Here is a 21,600-nt window from a genome sequence, read left to right as displayed (position 1 = left end):
TTCTTTTCTTTTTTTTCTTGAACCGAAGAACACAAGGTGGTAGTGCAATGCTGTTGTCAACCAATCATACATAATCGTCCTGACCCATTACTTCGAAACAAAAAAGGAACTAATTTAACGTCCCGTCAATGTCTGTTTCAGAATGAATGACTATGAGAATGTAAAACAGTCAGGTCCTTTGGAGAGGGACCACCCAGACCTATCAATTTACAGATTTAGGGAAACCACGGTAAACCTAGATCTGGATGATACGAAGGGGCTTTTAGCTCTCTTCATTTCGAATGCAGGACCAGTCTTAACCATTGCGCTATTTCGCTCGATGCTGCAGAACAAGTAGGAATTAAACTCGAGTAACACCTCAAACAAATTAGAGCAACATTTTAATTTCAACGACATTTGTCTGTTATACCAGAGTCTGACATTCTTTCGACGGTCCGAAGTTTGCACCGTCTTGAAGCTAGCTTGGCATTTCCTTACGTATCTCTCAATGATTGGGGACAGCAGTAGTCACTCATTACACAATCTCTGTTCTTCCCAACCCATTCTGCCCTGTGGGGATGATCACCACCAGAATGGGCTTCTTCCCGAAATCTCGCTCAGCCACATTCATATCTCTGGGCTATGGCTGAGTATAACTCTGTTCTTGTTTTGCCTAGTACTGCTCGCTTAGTACTAATAGTGACTGATACCGAGACTTCCTTACTAAAAAGTATAATGAAGTAAGGCACAACTATCTCATTCATTACTACAAAATTCTCTGCCCAATCGCCAATAGGATAGCTCGCATAGTCGTTCATAGTGGTGTTGCACTTCTATTGTGTAGATTTTTTAATTTTTCTGTGGAATTTGCGCTATGACAAAATTTCTTGACTGCTTTCAGCTGTGTTCCGGTCTGGAACCGCACTTTTCCACCTACGATTTGCATCAGTGGGTTAATGTCTCTTTCCTACTTTATCGAATACGTTATGGCTATTCAGCATACAAGGGATGGCTACTAATCTAAACTTTGGGAATAGAAAAACTTACGGAATTGATTCGAATAGAGATGCAACATTGCGAGATTTGTAGTTAAATTAACTAAGAGTTTTTCCACCACCTCCACATCATTTAATGCATATCTTACAAATATGCTTAATTGCAGCTGATCTTTGATATTAAAAGTCAGAGCCATTGTTTCACACTACTTTTTCTTTATATCGACTTGCTTCAATTATCGCCTCCAATAACAGAAACTGGACTCTATTGTATGTCTGGCAGTGGGCACTTAGTCATCCATTTTTTGCTGTTTCTTATTTTTGGGGCTCTAAGTAGCCTATTAAAAGCGAATATGAAGGGGTCATTGATTGTTAAATGTTCATCGTTTGTTAACAGGATTTGTAAACAGGACATAGCTGTACTCTGACCTTGAAGTTCCTTTGTCAGTGACGTCAGTTTAGTTTCCTGTAACTGAGAACCAAGAGAAAAGCCGTTGCTGATTCTATTTCAGTTATTGTTATCCTGACGTTTCAGATTATTGGCCTTGAACTGTACCAATGTTGCTTACCACAGAAGACAACAAAAGACACATTGGTTTACTGCTTCTGTCTACAAAAAATAATTGCTCTTGCCACTTTTTTTAAATTGGTTTGGCCTACTAAGGACCATGTGAAATAACTTATTATTCTTTCCTTTCTCCTTTCTTTCTTTTCAGTAACTTTTCATTCTTTTCCTATGGTTTCTTCTTCTTTCTTCTGTCCATATTGCACCTGACTTTTCTTTGTCTTCTCCTGGAAACCCTTGAAACCCTTTACTTTTGCTCTGAACCTTCCTCTTTCTCCTATTTCTTCCTCCATTATTTCCATTTCCCTCAGGTCTGCTTTAACTGCTATTATCCACGCCATTTATGTTTAGGGGATTCTCTCAATGAAGTTAAAAATTCTTTTTATTATCCTGCTTAAGGTGTCCATAGAATACAACTTTTTCTTCCTCATCTTGTCTTGTATTCGGTTTATGTTTTTCACAAACTTCTGTATCACTTCTTAATTCCGATTTCCCATTCTCATTTTTTGGTCTCAAGATTTTCCTGAATATTATCATTTCCTTTTTTCTGTTTCACTTCATTATTTGGCCGTATTTAATGAAAGACATTCTGATACATAAAGGCATTCTGCTATAATGACAGTATTGACGTTTTGCATTTAAAAAAGAATGTAAATGTCGTGTGACTAGGGTCTCCCGTCGGGTAGACCATTCGCCGGGTGCAAGTCTTTCGATTTGACGCCACTTAGGCTACTTGCGCGTCGATGGGAATGAAATGATGATGATTAGGACAACAAAATATCCAGTCCCTGAGCGGAGAAAATCTCCGACCAAGTCAGGGCCCTTAGGATTGACATTCTGACCACGCAGCTACCGGGGGCGGACAGTTTTGCATGTATGAAAATAGATTTAATGTTATACAGGTTTTTTGCTAGTTGAAAAGCCACCTCCATTTTCCTTGCCCTTGCTAGGTTAGCTTCTTTGTCTAAAGCAATTGGTTGTATTATTTCACATAAAAATTTAAATTTTTTAGCCTTTCTTTCTGCCATAATCAGTTTCCATATAATTCGGGGCCTCCTTCGTATCACTCATATACGCTGTTTTTTCAAAAGATATATGTAGGCCAGCTTTTGGAGATGTCTCTTGTAGGAGGAGATTTATCTGCATTGTTGGATGTACTACAGATTCAGCAAAGATGGCAAAATCTAGACAGCTGTGATTCTTCTAGTTCTTTCTTCTTCTGTTCTTTTCCTCCATTCCCTGATTACCTTTTCCAACATGTAATTGAACTGCAGTGGGACAGTCTATCTCCCTGCCTTACGTCACTTTTGATGTCGAAAGCCTTGGAGGTTTCGTCTAGAAATTTAATATTGAATTTCGTATTTGTTAGTGTGTCTTTTACGATTGCCACTGATTTGTTGTCAGCTCCAAACTCTTTAAAGATATTGAATATATTTTCCTGTCACTTAAACCATATGCGTTTCTGAAGTCTACAAATGTTATATAAATGCTTTTAGATCTCATTCTTCTATACCTGAACATGAAATTCAGATCTGAAGTTTGTTCCACACAGGAACGCTCCTTGTTACTCTCCTAACTGCTGATCCAGTTGGCTTTCCAGCCTGTTTTGTTATGCTTTTGGAAGAGTATTCTGAGTCATTGGAAGGAGGGATCGTTCTCTATAGTTGTTAGTGTCAGTTTTATCTCCTTTTTTGTGGACTGGATGAGTTTGTTTTCGAATCTTATTGTATCGCTTCTGTTTCCCAAATTTTTTCAGAGAGCTTCTTTACTGTTCCTTCACTTGCAATTTTCCACTCTTTATTAAATACACGATTCTCTTATTTCTATTCACGTTCCTGGCCAACATTGTAACAGTTAGGGCACCAGCAGTAATTACAGTTTTACTTAAATAAGGCTCGGTCAAAGAAAACCATCATAACGACCGGGAGAGCGGTGTGCTGACCACACGCCCCCTCCTATCCGCATTCTCAGCTGAGGATGACACGGCGTTCGGATGGTCCCGATGAGCCGCTTGTGACCTGAAGACGGAGTGCTCTAAATAAGGCTACTTCATATAACTCACTATGTGAGATACTGCCTTCAGCGTTCCCAAGCCGATAAGAACGCTTGTAGAACGTTGCTAATCGATAGGAGCCACATTTAGGACACCTTTGATATATGTTGCGATTCAGCTGCCCATACTGATGAATTTTTTGCATCCCGCAATGCCTTCAAATACTAAGTGCAAGGTTTTCATTTTCTCTCACTCACTACGCGCAAACTATTAGTGCTACAGAAAAAATAAATGGGATCGAGATCATAGTACAAAAGTGACTTTCAGACGAGTTTTTCTTGAATAACTCGAAAACCATTGTCTCTAGCTATAACGTATCACACTACAAATTAAACTACATTAATTTTCCTATAAAAAGGTTTTGTAGGACTAATAGTTAGAGTGCAGTGATAGGGAGAACAAAAAAAAAAAAACCATTGTACGTGATTTTTGAAGGCGTTTCAAGTTGCATAAAATCTATCAGTAGGAACAGCTGAATCACCCTGTATTGTGACAAATCATCACACTGAAGTCTTGAATCTTACTGTGAGACATGGCTAGACAGTTCAGACAAATAATGAATTACTAGCAATGCTGACGAACAGGTGGGTTTACCTTCCTGTAGAAACCACACTGTGTCTTCTAGAGCTCTCACACGTGCCATGTTAGCAGCTAAGTGAAGCTACGTGCTTAAGGCTGGGCCTAGAAATGCTTCCTAACTATTATCAAAGGACAGGGCTGTACTTCAAGCTATGCTACCAGCGTAGAGGCATCTTACAACGACGAGGCCGCTATTAGCCAGTGTCATATTGATGTAGCTGGGGTTCCCTTTCAGATGGTCATAGTTCGCCCACCGTGATACACCATTTCGGATAGTATGATTTCTGGAAAGTACTTGCTCGCCGTCATTAAACCAGTGTCACAGCTTCTGAAACACTACTTGTCTGCAGTGCTCCAGCAATTATTTCCTCTTTCCAGACATTGCTGGCAACAGAACTATTGTGTGACTTCCACGGAAACTGAAATTAAGGCCTTGCCAGGTAGGTCTATCGGAGCACGTATTCTACTTGTATTTATCGTCTGAGTATCATTATTATCTCTGCACTATTTCAAACTGCCTAGCCAGGCCGGTCCATCGGAGCACGTTTTCTACTTGTATTTATCGTCTGAGTATCATTACTATCTCTGCACTATTTCAAACTGCTAGAATACATCACGTATGGATAACTGACTAGAACCACTAATAGGAAGTACGAACATTTTGTCATACATGAGAATGAGGCTGAACTGTTTAAATCTTTTGAATTACACTGTTTCTGATAAAATATTGGAAATACGGAAACTATCGACATCATCAGATTTCTGTGACCGAAGTCATCATCAAAATTTCGAATATAAACCACTCATCGAATTTCTGAATGTGTAAAATACGCACTGTAACCTGAACTACAGTACATGTCATGAGGTCATAATCACTGGGATTCCAAATTCACAAATAAAATGTCACATTTCATTGTAAACTAGACCCCGGGCTACACTACTGATCAAGCACAACTAAGACTCAAAATCAAACTGTAATCTTCAACAGCATGTACGACATTTTGCGCCACATCATTATGTCACAGGTAAAATCCTATATCCAGTGTTGACAGGTTCAACCAACCATAAATTTTTGATGTTTTGTTAATATTATACAATTAACAGATATATTCACAGCCGCAAGGGGTTCACGATTACATCCTGTAAACGTCATATTAAAACGTTAGTGTTGTTGTCAACCGTTAAAACGAATTACACTGACGTGTACGCTTTTTGATATTGCCACCTAGGGGATGCTGACGGTAGTACACAGAAAAAAAAAGTTTATCAGACTCATCTCAGCCAGCGGTTGTCTAGCTACTCGTTCCAGTCCTATTCAATCAATTCACATAGCCTAGTGAAAACTCGTATGTGTAAAGATCACGTTTTTGATAATACAAAACGAATTATACAAAACAATAATACAAAACGAATTGTACGTGAATCTGACTGATTAAAAAATCCACCAAAGAGGGAAACAAGCAGTTGCCTCAGAATTATCTCACTGGTCCCTAATTTATGGAAAGAACTCTCAGTTAACAACGTCTCAAACATGTAAACCTGCAGAAATCAATTTTCAATTCTGGAAACAAGTATTAATACTCACTGAAGCACAAGGTTTCAACAAGACGCACAGTAATGTAACTTAAAAGGGAAAAAATAACACAACGTTACCTCTGCTCAGTTACACCATGGAGGCAAGGGCTGCCAGACGGAGTCGTGTACTCGTCTAGTAATCACATCTGTGTACACCTGACTACGTCCAAGCAGGTTTACATAGACACCGGTACATACATTGCGCAAAGTACAGTCAGTCGTTACTTTGAAGATATTCTGATGTCATCCTGTCGACATTATTAAGACAAGATGCGATAATGTCACTTTTAATTTAATTGTGCTCCTTATGGCGGTTCACAAGAGACAAGGTTATTTATTATTCGGAAAAATGTGAAATATTTTCAACTTTGACGACGGCGTTATCTCTCTGAAACTACGAGAAAGAACACCATTATGCCGCCAGAACGTGGGATTGCCCTGTAATGGAGGACGTGGCAGAGCGGGCAACCACAGCGGGGATAATTAGAGCTGTGGTGACAGCTGTAATGAAGTGTCGCGCGGAATGGAATCGTTTGCCGAAAGAGTTAACGGTCATGCGTGCCACTGCCACATAATTGAAACAAGATTTTATGTCTGATAACCAATTAGAGTCAGTCTTTCTGCCAGCGAGATGTTATGCAGTATTTTCCTCAAGTATATAGCAGTTTCTGTAGTGTCAGGACAAATTTTGAATGCATACGTTGATTCTGACGGCAACGAGCCAATTATTTTTATTAATAACGCCATAACCGGTTTCGAAAAGACAGGTTCATCATCAGACGGCTGTCATATTCCTTGAGAGCATCAACCTATATTTTTTACACAGCTACCGTTTCAAAATGTCACTTTTCGACAAAATAGCATTAAACTTTGAATGGACGAATTAAAGGTAAAAACTTGCACAGTAAGTTGACATTTTTCAGAATTACGATGGAATTGGATGACATCTGCGATTAACAAATTAAAAGAGAAAATTCATAATACTTTCGCTTCAGCTACATTTACGACCTAAATGGGTCTGATACGACGCGCTACGGCTACAGAAAGCGATTGTCAGATATTCAAGCTGTCTGCCACGCAGTTGCTTGCAACAGAGTGTTTCTGCTGAGTGTGTCAGTTGGGTTATGATTCACTTATAAAACTGTATTACATTTTCAAGTAGATCACAGAGTAAGTAACCAATAAGAAAGAGATCCGTGAAGTTAACAGCGCGCTGCATGAGATAAAATAATAGCCGGTGGTCAGCGGGAATAGGCAGCAATTTATAGATAACCAGCAAAAGAGCGTACAGGGTGGTTAAAAAAGAAACAACAGATTTCAGTTGTTTATTACAGATAAACTGTGAAGGATAGAAACTTATTCTCACGTCACTTTATAAAGGAAGATTCAATGTTCTACGTACGCACAGACACTATACCATACACTCAAAATTAGCACCTGCGTCCTTGAGAAATATCGAAACCGTAGTTCATTTCATCCCACACACGAATCAACAGGTCCTTGTTTACTGAATCACAGCAGTTCTCAGGTCTAGAACAGTATCTGCCGTGAGTGAGACAGAGACTTTAAGTACCTCCACAGAGAAAAATCGCGAAGTGTGGAGTCTGGCGACCTGGGAGACCAGAAAACCATAAACAAGAAGTTGCTGTCCACCACTTACAACGCAACGTTATAGGATGGTACAGTTAAGTTGACGTCGCACCTGAAGATGGAAGTGAGGCGAGGCGCTGTCGCGCACAAGAATGAATTCAATTAAATCTTCATGAAGTTGCGGAAACAACCAATTTTGCAGCATGTGTGTCGTGTCGTGTCACAGTTTCCTCCGAAAAAAAATTTGAGAACAGAAACAGCACAAAACATATTTAGAGCGGCGAGTCTCATGTTCGACGACGACGCCTGTAGTTTTGACCCCCTTATTCTTACATTATAGCGGTTTACTTTTCGCCATACAAGAAACGCCGATTAGTCTGATAAGATGAGTCGTTCGGTACAAGTGTCCTCAGCCATATTCTTACCTTCTGTTATGGTCGCCGGGATGCAATTGCTGCAGTAATTGCAACTTGTAAGGTTTCAGGTGTAGTCGTCGTTTGAGAAAGCGTCACATCGTTGTTTGAGGAAGCTGAAGTTCCTGACCCGCCCGTCTTAAGGAAGGCTCCGTGTGAACGCATCTCGGATACGCCAGACTTTTCCATCAGACCTTGAGTGACCGAACAGTGCTCTTCCCTTGGTGTATGCAACTAACTTTCACGTATCCTTTATGCTAGTCATAAGCTGCATCGGCGGCTTCTTGCCGAATCGACAGCGGAATGTATGTTGCACTTTAACAATGCATTAACTTCGTGCAAATTCCTACATACAATTTCATTTATGCTAGCTGATGGAGAAATACATCCATAGCATAGAGACAGGCAACCATTCAGATTCGGCACAACTTTGAAATATAGAAAAGTCTTGATAGAACAGTTCTTTACTAAGCGTTACACGTTTCAAAATTTCATCATCAGACTAAAGCTGTGAAATTAAGGGTATAAGGAAATTAACGATAAAAAATATGTGCATAGTAACATAAGTATCCACTTAATATTTCCATATACAGTGTCGCAGTGCCGCACTTACATCAAAATCATTATTTGACAAAAACTGATGCCTAGGGAAGCGTAGTGCTGAAATAGTGGTCAAACTATTTCGGAAATAAAGGATTCCGTTTGGACATATAGTTATACGGAACTCATTGTGAATGTGTGTGACAGTATGGAAATGTAGAACTGTACTATATAACAATATAGCGTCTTTGAATTTGTAGGGAAACTCAGACGTTCAACTTTCGTATGACTTTCTTCCGTTATTGTCATTTCATCCCGCCACTCTGAGCGTGGGCTCTCAGCGGTACAATACTTCGCTCTTCAGTCAAGAGTGCTAGTAAAAAGAGAACAAAAATGATAGAAAAATATGTGAGGACTGATAACATTGTAAGTTAAAGAGATTAATGACGGAAAGGTAAAAGGACAAGAATATATACAATTCAAAAACGCGGTAGCGATGAGGTGAAATTCGCCAATGAAAAAACACTGGAGCACAGCACTTTCACTGAACATCTGAAGGACCTGCACAGGGTGAAAAAGTATACTGAGTGGAGGATATATGTTTCATAGAGCTATAAAGGGGGGGGGGGGGATAAGAAGATAGGGGTCTGTTAGATCGGAGAACTGTGAGGTTGAAACAGATAGTGGGAATATAGACATTGGAAAGCACAGAAGGTGAGGAAGAGTAATGGTGTATTAGTAGGGTAGTGGCCAAGAAGAAAGGGATACGGGTCAGTGTAGAGGGACAGGGAGACAGAAGCCCTGATATGGAGTGGGATAGGTGGGTCGGGGTTAAAGTTGGTAGGAAGGCGGATCTGAGTGTCTGGTAAAGGGAGTTGGTGGAAGTTGCGTAGAGACAGGATATGGAATGTATGGACGTGTAGAGACGGGAGGATGCGTTAGTGAAGGCGCGGCAGCACACTAAAGTTGGTGATCAGAGGGGAGACAATGGGGTTATTGGAGACTGGTTTGCGGACACTATAATAGATGTTCGATGTGGGTGAGTACAGGTGGGAATTTGGTGAGATGATCCATGTGGGGCGAGGTAAACGAATACGAAAAGCGAGACAGAGAACATGACGTTCGAGGATTTAGAGAGATTTATAGGGACTTTGGTGGAGCGAAGACCAACGCAACATTTGCGTAACAAAAGGATGGGTCGTATCAGGGTTTTGTAGGTGTTTCGTAAGGCGAACCACAATGTAATTTACATGTAATGTAACTATATTCGGTACAATAAATTAAATTTACTGTGTTCAAAATGTGGAACGCAAGGCGAGGAAGCATTCGCGTGTTGGGATAAAATTGTAAAGTAAGTCAAACGAGTAGCATGAATTACTAATTTTGGCGAAATGCAAAGTACCGATGCACTACGCGTTGCCTATAATTAATGGAGCTACACACTAAGACAGGTACAGTGTGGTGGTGGCCTGCGTGAGGAGTGCTCCATCCCTTGTGAATCTATAGAGGAAGTCTGCCAAGACAGCCACATCAGATCGGCCCATGAAAACTGTGACACCATCTAACAGGGCGGAAGGTACTAACGTACATTCAGCTACAATGGATGCATCGTATACAGCTCACGAATTCTAGATAATTAGGGCTAATTTAAGCAACATTAGATCAATTACGCCAAATCCGAGATAGGTTTTGTATAGTGTCTTCAAGACTAAGGACCAGTTCCTAAGGAAAAACTCCTGCTCGTTAAGTAACCGATGCGACTGACAGGTTCGATGTGTATATGTTTCAAAGTATTCCAAAATGTCTAACAAACGACTGTGTAGTGCGAGGTGCAAAACCTCTAGCCCGTCGGCTATCAGCAACATGCTGTGCTCCTTCGTTTTCAAATGTTGTCCCAGAACGCTGGCATTACTGGAATATGCTTTATGTATCTGGTGCAGAAATCTCTCCCCGTCTTACCAATATAGAAATTATCGCAATCTCTACAATGTATCATATACACAGCTCGTTTATTGAAAATACTTCTTGGTCTCTGTCCTTCGTCATTCCTTAACCGTATACCTAAATACCTCTCATTTCTAACAAAATGTTGATATTAGCCTTTTTGAGAGCTTTCCTATGTTTTCGCAGGTGGCGTGGGAGGGATTACAGCTTACATTAACAAAACGACCTTTCTTATGTTCTTTTCTGACGCCTAGGATTTCTTCATCTGCATAGAATAAAACTATTTACGAATACTTTTAGCTTTATACCCATTTGCTATACCTACTTGAACAATCGTCTGCAATCCCTTATAATTTGCATCCGGATTTATATCTAACCTCTGTATCATGGAGCGAAAATACGCCCATTTGTAACTAGTCGAATGCCATGGACCTTTATCAAATATAACATCGTTGCAAGTAGAATTACGAAATACTTCGAAAATAAGATTGTTGTCTTTTCTAGTAACAGAGAGATCTAAATAATTTAGTGAATCATTTACTTCCACTACGAAAGTAAATTTAACATAAGGGTGCATCGAACTGAAGTGGGCACATAAATTAGAAATGTCCTCATCACGTCCTTCATACAATAGTAATATGTTATCAACATAACTATGCCCAAAATGTGGAACACAGGCGTTCCACATTGTGGGAACACTAGATTTAACTTCTCGCATCGAATATAGTTACATTATATGTTCATTAAATTGTGTTTAACGTAAAGACAGGTGAACATTTGGGTTTCCCTACTAATTCAAAGGTATTATACCGCTACATATATAGTTCTAAATTTGCCTACACTTTCGGATTGCATTTCGTATATATACAAGCCCATACAGAATCCATTAATTTCTTCAGCATCAGTTTTTGTCAACCGATGATACTGACTTTACATCCATGATCACAATATGCTAAGAAATTTTTCGTATGTCCTCACGCATCTACTTCCAGCTGCTATACATTCTAATATGCCTTTACGTTTCTTAGTATAAAATTAAGGTGAAGTGTAATATTAGTTCTGTTTTATTTCAAATTGTAGCCACTCATCTAGGCTTACCTAAATGGTTGTATTGCATGTCATCCATTTTTTATTTCAAATTGTTGCCACTAATCTGGGCTCACCGAAATGATTCTGTTATAAACTATTTGATCAAAAGTATCGGGACACCCCCCAAAACATACTTTTTCATATTAAGTGCGTTGTGGTGCCACCTGCTGCCAGGTACTCCATATCAGCGATCTCTGTAGTCATTAGACATCGTGAAACAGCAGAATGGGGCGCTCCGGACTTAGAACGTGGTCAGGGAATTGGGTGTCACTTGCGTCGTACGTCTGTACACGAGATTTCCACACTCCTAAACATCTCTAGCTCCACTGTTTCCGATGTGATAGTGAAGTGGAAACATGAAGGGACACGTCCAGCACAAAAGCGTATAGGCCGACCTCGTCTATTGACTGACAGAGACCGCTGACAGTTCAAGAAGGTCGTAGTGTGTAATAGGCAGACATCTATCCTGATCATCACACAGGAATTCCAAACTACATCAGGATCCACTGCAAGTACTGTGACAGTTAGGCGGGAGGTGAGAAAACGTGGAATGCATGGTCGAGCAGTTGCTCATAAGCCACACTTCACGCCGGTATATGACCAACGATGCTTCGCTTTGTGTAAGGAGCGTAGACGACTGAACTAAGAAAAAACGTTATTCTTTTAATATTTCAGCTGAATTTTAATACGACTCCAATGCCGAAATTTCAGTAGTTGACTTATTAAGAAAAAAGAAATAGCTGAAGTAGTTCTACGAAACAGAAACAATGTCATTAATTCTGAAGGAAGAGGTAGTCTTCTCCTGCTTAAACTTTCACATTATTGACAACCCAAAACTCCTGAGCCATTTACTAATTCGAGAAACCGTATTTCATTGGCAGTGCAGAAATGAAACAGCAATAGCATATGACGGAATTACAAGGCGCAAAACCATGAGAACTACACTGTTAAAGCATAAAGCAATGACTGCGACTTCTCGACAGAAAGCAGTATGTATTACGGGCTGGACAGCATATGCAAGGAGGCCAGCTCTCCGAGGAAATGGAAAGTTGCGACAGGCCGAGAGGGAGAGTTTAGAATTATGGGGTCGTCAGATGGCGCGATAGTGGAGAATGGTCCCGCCGTATCTCCGTTTACGGTCCAGAGAGGCTGCGTCCTCACGCACCGCCGTGAGGAAGCTGTAAGAGGGCTCCCGACCCTGCCGCCTTTGAGAGGCGTCCTTTGAACTTCCAACGGCGGTGACCGTGCTCCTGGCAATCTGTGCTGCGTTTCCTGGAGTACTAAGACAGGCGTTGTATTTCTCTCGCTACTGCTGTCGTACCTTCTCTGTTGCAGCAGGGTCTCAAACTGCCGAAACTGAAACCTGCACATTTGATGAAAATCCGTCGGGTATGAATATCGCGACATCCTCAGTATCTCGACACTTCGCCAGAAGATAAGTGTGACACTTCTCGAGAAGTCGCGGTATTTTAACACTGCCACCCACAGGGAAAGCAGAGAGCTTTTCATCAATAGTACACGCCGTGGGAGCCAACATTCATAAGTCACTTTTGCTTATTTGTCGCAGAAAGATTTTACCGAGGATCCCACATCCTTATTGAATAAACAAGAAGTACAAGTACAGGTAACGGGTGGATGTAATGAAAATTCAGCCACTCACAGAGATCCAGGGTTAGCTGTAACTATCGTATGGCAGCAAAACTTCGTGGACATGCTAATGCGTTAATGCGGAACAGATTTACGCTGGAAAAAAAATTGCCAGGTTTGGCCACCAGCTGCAAATCTGGCACTGTGAATGCAAGAAAGAGATATAGATATGTTTCCATGTATAATGGATTAGGGATGGCACGTAGCAGAAAAGGTCGACCACGTAAGAAAGGCATAATATTTGTTTCAGTATTAATCGCCGCTTACACAACATCGAAGACGTCGACGAGATGCTGCATCAATAAAACGACGTGATCAACAGTTGGTCGCAGCAGTTCCAGTGGAATGAGCAACGTGTTCGTGCATATTGGCCTTCAGATTAGTACAGATGGAACGTGTCCTGGCAAACGCGTTCTTTTAGATATCATCAGAGCCAAAGGTCACATGGATACAGATTAGATGATTATGTAAGCAATGCATCTAGAAAATCTCTGGTTGTAACACATTCGTGGAAGATAACACTTAGCAGATCTTTCACTGGACGAGCAACATAAGATGTTGCCCCATGTTGCATGAAAACAATGGATTCCACGTAGTTACGCTCTTCCAAAGCACGAAACACAAGCTATACAAGAAGTTCTCGATAGTGTGCAGACGTCACGGTACACGTGAACAAGCCCCCTGGGTGTATCCTATTCAAGAACGGACCGAAAGTTAAGGTGCTTGTGAACCCACAACACACAGTCACAATGGTTCTTCGTGCACAACACACGGTTTAGCCTCCGTCTCTGATGATTTAGATATCGCGGGACGTTAAACTCAATCTCCCTTCCTTCCTTCCTTAGTACCCCAAATCCAGCCGTTCTGTGTATCAATGCACCCTGTAGTATAATATGTGCCTTGTCACTCCATACAATATTGTCCATGAAGAAAACGAAAAGCAAAGTTAGAACATTGCTTCAGATCATGAGGTTTGGGTTGCTACAATGTCTGGATCTACTACGATTACAAGTGTAGTGTAAACAGCAAAATTTTCCATACTGTTGGCCATGGGACTGACAATTTTAGTCCCATTGCACGAGCACTAACACTACCTGGGGCACACACTGCATTGTCAGTTACAACAACCACAACCTCGACAGTAACTTCCACCGGGATAAGACGCGTTCCTCTTCCAGGTGCCACACGAAGCTCATCTTTGTTTTCAAATTTCATTATCATTTTCTTTAGATCATTTAATGATATTGGGCCTCCCCTCAGAATTTTCAGTTGGCGATTCTCCTACAATGCAGCACTATATAATTGCTCCTGCTAACATAAAACAGTTTCACTAACAGCACGCGGTCTCTATTGTCAATAGCCATACTGTTCACTCACGTTATGATTTGTCAAATAACAGTATGGATGTCATACAAACAGAGTGCGGAGTCAGATATGCAAGTGCTAACCAAAATCGGAAATAATTTTTTTTTCTGTGTAAATCAGTTTTTCATTGACGTATGTTCTAAGTTTCACTGCCATATGATAATTACAGTCCACATTGTACCTTCATTAGTAGCTGCAGGACGAACATTAGAACTATACGATATTGCAGTGTCTGTGTTGTTCAGAAATGCGATGCAAAATTCCGTCGGAAATGCATACAAGTCCGAAGGAACAGGCACAACGACGACTACAGTCGTTACGAAATACACGAAATGTATTCGCAGTGGAGAATAGGGACAACCATGAGTTGTATAATGGAAAAACGACAATGAAAACTTGTGCCGGACATTGACTTGAACCCGGATTGCGTCCCTATCGCGAACGTTTACCGTAGCATTAGGCTATCGAAGCACGAGTCATAGCTAGATCCAAACTTCCATATGTCGACAGCCACGTTGGACAAGCTGTACTTATTATGTCTCCATGCTCTTCGTCCAATATGTGGTGTCCAGGAAATCTGCGTACTCGGTTCTCTAGACAAACAATTCAAACAAGTCGTATTAATGAGTTTTAGTACAAAATGAAAAGATACAATACTTCACTACGTAATTACAAAGAGGTGTCGCGAACAAAGGGTGACAACTGAAATAATGAATCTTCTTCAGTATAAACAATTCTAAGTCTGTGCTACATAGTACAAGCGAAATGACTATTCTTGAAGCTGCTATTGAACTGGGTCGTCTCCAGTTGGTCGCGGCGCTTATGTCCTCTTCACATAGGGGCCGCTGCTGTCGCGTTGTCGTCCAGGAGAGGGGTCTGTCAGCCTGCGATTGGCTGACGTCTTCTCACAGCCACCTCTTCCCTATCGTTCCCAACTGGCGTGCCGGCGCTTGACTTTACGCCGTAACATCACTCCCCCCCCCCCCCCCCCCCCACACACACACACTCTCTGGGTTTCCTAGGTCCATATTCCGTTGTCAAAATTTTAAGCCCGATCAATATTTTGATCATGGACCGGGGAAAGGGGAAACTCAGAAGGGTCCACCTCAGTCAGACTAAACATTCAGCAGAGTGAGGGGTTCTTAGCCCCGGGGGAAGCTTCTTCAGGTTTGAGAGGGGGAGGTTGAGCTGTGGCGCCATTGAATTACTAGACTTCTGTCTGGCGCCACTGGCTCAGGTGTAGTATCGACTATCCCTCTTGCAGCCCCTTTGCCAATATACTGTGTTTGCTGGCCCCAGAGGGAGGCACGAAATTTGGCGATTTGCGGTAGCGTTGCGGCAAGAGGTGGTTACCAAGCGGCCGAAGCCAATAACTGCGCAAGGAGGGCCTACGCAGCGTGAAGGTACCGAAGTACTTCACTGGTGTCAGTGTCGACTACAAGCAGCAGGCCGACTTCCCGTCGGTTGGTTGTGAACATTGGTGGCGGACGACCGCTCGTGGCCTGGCTGCCCTATTCTACCTGGCTTTCATCGGCACCACTCAGTAACCGCTGCGACCCACCGTGGATCCATGGAACTAGTTGCTGATAAAGGGGAGTAACATTCTGTATTCCTTGTGGTGATTTGTTTCATTATTTTCTGGTTTGCACCCTATCGTTAATGTTAATGTTCTAATTAATCAAATGGTTCAAATGGCTCTGAGCACTATGGGACTTAACATCTATGGTCATCAGTCCCCTAGAACTTAGAACTACTTAAACCTAACTAACCTAAGGACATCACACACATGCCGAAGGCATGATTCGAACCTGCGAGCGTAGCGGTCGCGCGGTTCCAGACTGAAGCGCCTAGAACCGTTCGGCCACACCTCTAATTAATCAGCTCTTGGTCATAAATACAGCTGGAACAATTGTACTAAGACACTGGTTGCCATTAAACCAATGAGGCACCTTGTGTTTGGATTTAGCTGTTAACCGGTTCAGTTCTTTGATTGTAATTGCATTTCTCGGTCATTAGTTATAATGTGAACAACCTGTTGTACTAAGCTGTTCGTTCCTGTGTTTGAAAGATCGGGTCATTATTAGTGTATTTTAGCTGGCTCTTGTGGTTCCGCCGAGTGAGTTCTCTCGTAATAAGTGTTCACAAGTAATGTTTGTAACCGTTCCTTCAAAGCAGTCTTAATAACTGACAGTCAGTTTCACTTTGAAAATATTAACAGCCAATTGTCATCAGTGCTTTGGTCAAAATAAAATTGTCAGAAGGGACAGTCTGGGATCCAGTCGCAACTTGATTGCCGATTGAAATTAAGAGGTTGGTCGCTTTGAAGTAAGCTATATCATTGTCATATTGTTTGCTAATCTATTTAACCTTTAAGCACAGGTGTGCATCTTAACTCCAAACCTTTCGACATACAGCTTTCAAATTAAAATTTAAGTCATCTGTTTTGAGTAACTGAATCACTCTAGTCATCAATGGTGCTTATATGGTTTTCATGTGTTGCAGAAGGGCATTCAATAAGACGGACTGTGTCCAGCGCGGTAGTGAACACTGCTGATTCAACAGATAACGGGTGGGCTGCAGGTCCGGCCATCTTGTAATCACTGGCATACTGTTTGCAGTTTTGCAGTACAGCACTTCAGATATCTTCTGCAAAGATCAAAACCTTAGTCAACTAAATGTTTAAGGTCAAAAGAATTTTGCAATTTTGTTCATTTTGTTAAAGAAAATTATATGGTTAAATACTTCGATTATCTGTAAAACACAGTTTATATATTGTTAAATAAACAGGTTGTGTGAAAAGAAAGTTATATTGACGAGTCCTCCCTTCCATGTCTTCCTTAATTTCAGTAAGTACCATGTACCAAATGTATTGAGGCAAAATATTGAAAAGCGAATGAGCTTCCGTGGCCTGTGCAAATTTCCTGTATTTCAGAGGAAGGGATTGAAGCAATTCAGAATCGTGATGGTCAATGTGACAACGAGATGCAGGAGAAGTGCTTGTATCGTGGCCAATCGGAAGATATGAAAGTGTGTCCGCATACACAATCTCATACAGGTACTGAGACAACAACAAAGCTCAGCCTTGCAAGTTTTGGGCAGGTCGTACAGGAACAGGCTCTGTTGAATGAAACAAAGACTGCAATGGCTTGTGATCCTTTACTAAGTAGAATTTTGTGTCATACAAATAGTGATGGAATTTGATGACACTATACACAATAGGCAATTTGTGAATAGTTACACTGAGCATTGGACAACACTCTTGATGCGAAGGCAATAGGCCTGTCTCTGTCACCAAATCTGTGTGAAAGCACTGCACCAATTCCGTAAGAAGCGTCAGCTTGCTCCACAGCTGGTTTATTAGGATCAAAGTGAACCAAGCATCAATCAGTGAGCAATGCTTCTTTCAGTTTTTGAAAAGCTTCTTGGTATTAATCTGTCCAAACAAAGAGGACGTTCTTGCGATGCAATGGAGCTGCGATTTGTGCAGCATTCGGTATGAACCGAATATAATAGTTCATTTTTCCCTAAGACTGACTGCAATTCTGTGACATTGCTAGAAACTGGCAGATCTCGTATGACTAACAAATGTGACTGAAGGTGATGTACACCCTGACCGTTTATGACATGCCCAAGGTACTGCCACTCAGGTTTTAAAAAATCACACGTGTCCAGTCTATACTTTAATCCTGCATCAGTTAACACATAAAGCAAAGCATGCAAACTCTCATTGCGTTCTTCAGGTGTACGACCTGCTACGACAATATCGTCCAAATAGTTTGAACAGTTTGGTACTTGAGCAGTCAAGTATTTCAAATACCATTGGAAAATGGCGGGTGCGGAAGCACTGCCAAACGGCAAACGGAAATATTTAAACAAGTCCAAATGAGTGTCCATAACACATACAGTTTGGATTCTTCATCTTTTGGTATTTGAAGATATGCGTCATGCAAATGAATTTGTGAAAAATAGCACCCAGCGCCTAATCTGTCTATGAGAGCTTCTGGGCATGGCAATGGGTAAGTATCAATCACAGTCTGTGGGTTGACCATAGACTTAGAGTCACCACAGTGGCAAATGCGACCTGAAGCTTTGGGGAGCAAAACCAGTGGACTTGCCCATTGACTTGCTTGTATGAGTGCAATAGCTCCGGTACCTTGCAGTTCTTTAAGTTCAGCAGCCACTTTGTCCCATAACGCAATGAGAACAGTTATGGCCCGCTGAAATTTCGGCTCAGCATTGTCTTTCATAGTAATATATGCAACAAAATTGTTAACCTTGCCTAAACCTTCAGAAAAGAGGGGAATTCTTTCAGCACTGTCTTTGGCATTGAATGCAATCACAGTCAATACATTGTCCTGAATTTGAAAGACAGAGTAACCAAACGAATCAAGGCCAAATGCGTGATTGTAACACAATGAAAGCCACAATTCACATATGCAAGCGATACAGAGCAGGCGAAGTACATTTTCCAAGAACAGGAATGTCTTGTCCATTATAAGCCATCAAGTGCGTGCTAGTGTTTGACAAGTGTGAGGAGTCTAACAGTTCAAATGTGTTACGATTCAGCAATGTAACAGAGGCACTCATGTACAACTAAATTTTCACACTTCTTCCACTAATCTGCAAATGAACAAAAAGTTTGTTGGAATGGATTTTTGTGAGTGGGCAGAACTCTTACATTTGTTCCGTTGCAAGCATACGGACCGTACATGACCCTTCATGCCACAAGCGTAACACAGTGCTCGTCTGGAAGGGCAATCTTGGCGTTTGTGCTGGGAATATCACCGAGGGCATGACTCAGTTCCATTCCCCTGTTTAGAGCGCTGTTTATGCGGCATGACGCATGCGCGCTGTTGCTTCCTACTGGGCCAGTCGTAAGCAAGGGATGACTCAACCCGACGGATGGGTGGCTGCTGAAATCTGTCAGGCGTTACGGCACCTGAATCATACTGATTTACAATTTGCACTGTATGCTGAAATGATGGATCTGACTGTTTCAAAAACTGTCCTCTAAGTTTGACTTGCATTACATTGTACACAACGACATCACATAATATAACATCTGAATATGAAGCATCATAAGAACATTTGAATTTGCATATCCTCATCATACCCTGTAAATCTGTTTCCACTCCCAATAAATTTTTTCTGACCGTTTCTTGCAATGAAAGAATTGGTACCTAGCTGCCACCACCTTCGCTTGTTAGTCATAATAGTTAATTAGAGAAACTACAACCTGATCATAGGAAAGTTGACTTGGAGTGACGTTGGGGGCAGTATCTGAATGAGGTGAAAAACTGCACTTCCTAACATTGACAAAAAGTAATGTAGTTTCACAGTACTTGATTCATTGTGAACAATGATGTGAGCTTCATACTGTTGCAATCAATCGAGCCATTCCTCTTCTTTTTCGTTAAATTGCCGAAAAGGCGGGTTGACATACGGAGCTACAGGTATGGCTTGTTGTTCTGTTGGGCAAGCAGTACTCGTTGCTCGACTGGTTAGTAGCTGCTGTACTGTGTTTATCAGCGTGGCTGTCTGCTGAGTCTGAATTTGAAACATCTGTGGTAACTGCGTTGCATATATCGCTTGCAGCAGAGGCGTCTGAGCATGGGCTGGGAGAGGTGGGTTCCTCATGTAGGGAAAGGCAAATTCAGTAAACAGACACTGCAAGAAATATAAATAAGCACGCCAGCAAAGAAAATTTCTGCAACGCCCACCTGAAAACATTGAATCCAAAAAACACTATAAGACACACTGTTAAAAGATGTAAACACACCCCTTCAAAGAAAAGACAAGGCGGAATGAAGGTGCCAGAACACACAAAATCCCATGACAAAAATAAAACTATGGCAGCCAGGCACTAGGTGCAAAACGTGAACAGGTTGCTGATTTGGTGGTTGTTCACCTCCTCGTCGCCAAATATTATGTCGACACGCTCGTCATCAAATATGTGGTGTCTAGGAAATCTGCGTAATCGGTTCGCTAGACAAACAGTTCAAACAAATTGTATTAATGAGTTTTAGTACAAAATGAAAAGATACAGTTCTTAACTTCGCAATTACACAGAGGCGTCGCAAGCAAGGGGCGACATACGAAGTAATGAATCGTCTTCAGTATAAACAATTCTAAGTCTAAGTAGAAGCGAAGTGATTAGTCTTGAAGCTGCTATTAAATTGGGTCATCGCCATTTGGTCGCGGCGCTTATGTCCTCTTCACATAGGGGCCGCTGCTGTCGTGTTGTCATCCTGGGGAGAGGTCGGTCAGTGTGCAGTTGGCTGACGTCTTCTCATAACCATCTCTTCTCCATTGTTCCCGACTGACGTGTTGGCGCTTGTCTTTATGCCATAATAGTACTCATACATCCATTATGCACATTCCTGTACAGGGGAAACAGTTTAATTGAAATTCGCTAGCCTGGTGTCTGCAGATAAATAACGATATTGGAATGCCAATGAGTTTTCAGAACTAGGATCCAGTATTGTGCGATGTATAGTATTAAATCCCATAAATTTTCGATGGGATTCATGTCAGGTGAGCTAGGGGGTCAAATCACTCGAACTGTCCAGAATGTTTGCCAAACCAATCAGAAACACTTGTGGCCCAGTGGCATGAAGCATTGTCATACATAAAAGTTCCACCGTTTTTTGGCAACAAAAAGTCTATGAATGGCTGTGAATAGACCCCAAGGAGCCGAATCAGAAGCATTTCCAGTCAATGATCGGTTCAGTTGGACCAGAGGACCCAGTCCATTCCATATAATCACAGTACACACATTATGGAGCCACCGTCAGCATCATAGCTTCATGGGGTCTGCGCCACACTCGAACCCTAGCATCAGCTCCTACCAACTGAAATCGGGCTCTCATCACCAGTCCACGATTTTCCAGTGGTCTAGGATCCAACCGATATGGCCATGAGCCCAGGAGAGGCGCCACAAGCGAACTCTTGGTTCTAGCAAAGGCAATCGCATTCGTTATCTGTTGCCTGAGCCCATAATTCCACTTTTCGCCGCTCTGTACTAACAGATATGTTTGTCGTACGTCCCACATTGATTCCTGTGGTTATTTCACATAATGTGACTTGTTTGTTGGCACTTTCAACACCATGCTGTACTATTAAGCTTCTTCTGGTAAAACCTAAAGATATTCATCCTCAGATACCATTCTACTAATCCGTCCTGTAAGTTCAAAAAATGTCTCTTGGCACATTACATATCCCCTAGCATCCTTTGTTAACTGATCCATTATTAACAACTGTTCGCCA

This window comes from Schistocerca nitens, chromosome 5, assembly GCF_023898315.1.
Source record: "Schistocerca nitens isolate TAMUIC-IGC-003100 chromosome 5, iqSchNite1.1, whole genome shotgun sequence".
Lineage (NCBI taxonomy): Eukaryota > Metazoa > Arthropoda > Insecta > Orthoptera > Acrididae > Schistocerca > Schistocerca nitens.
Note: the sequence above shows the minus strand (reverse complement) of the source record.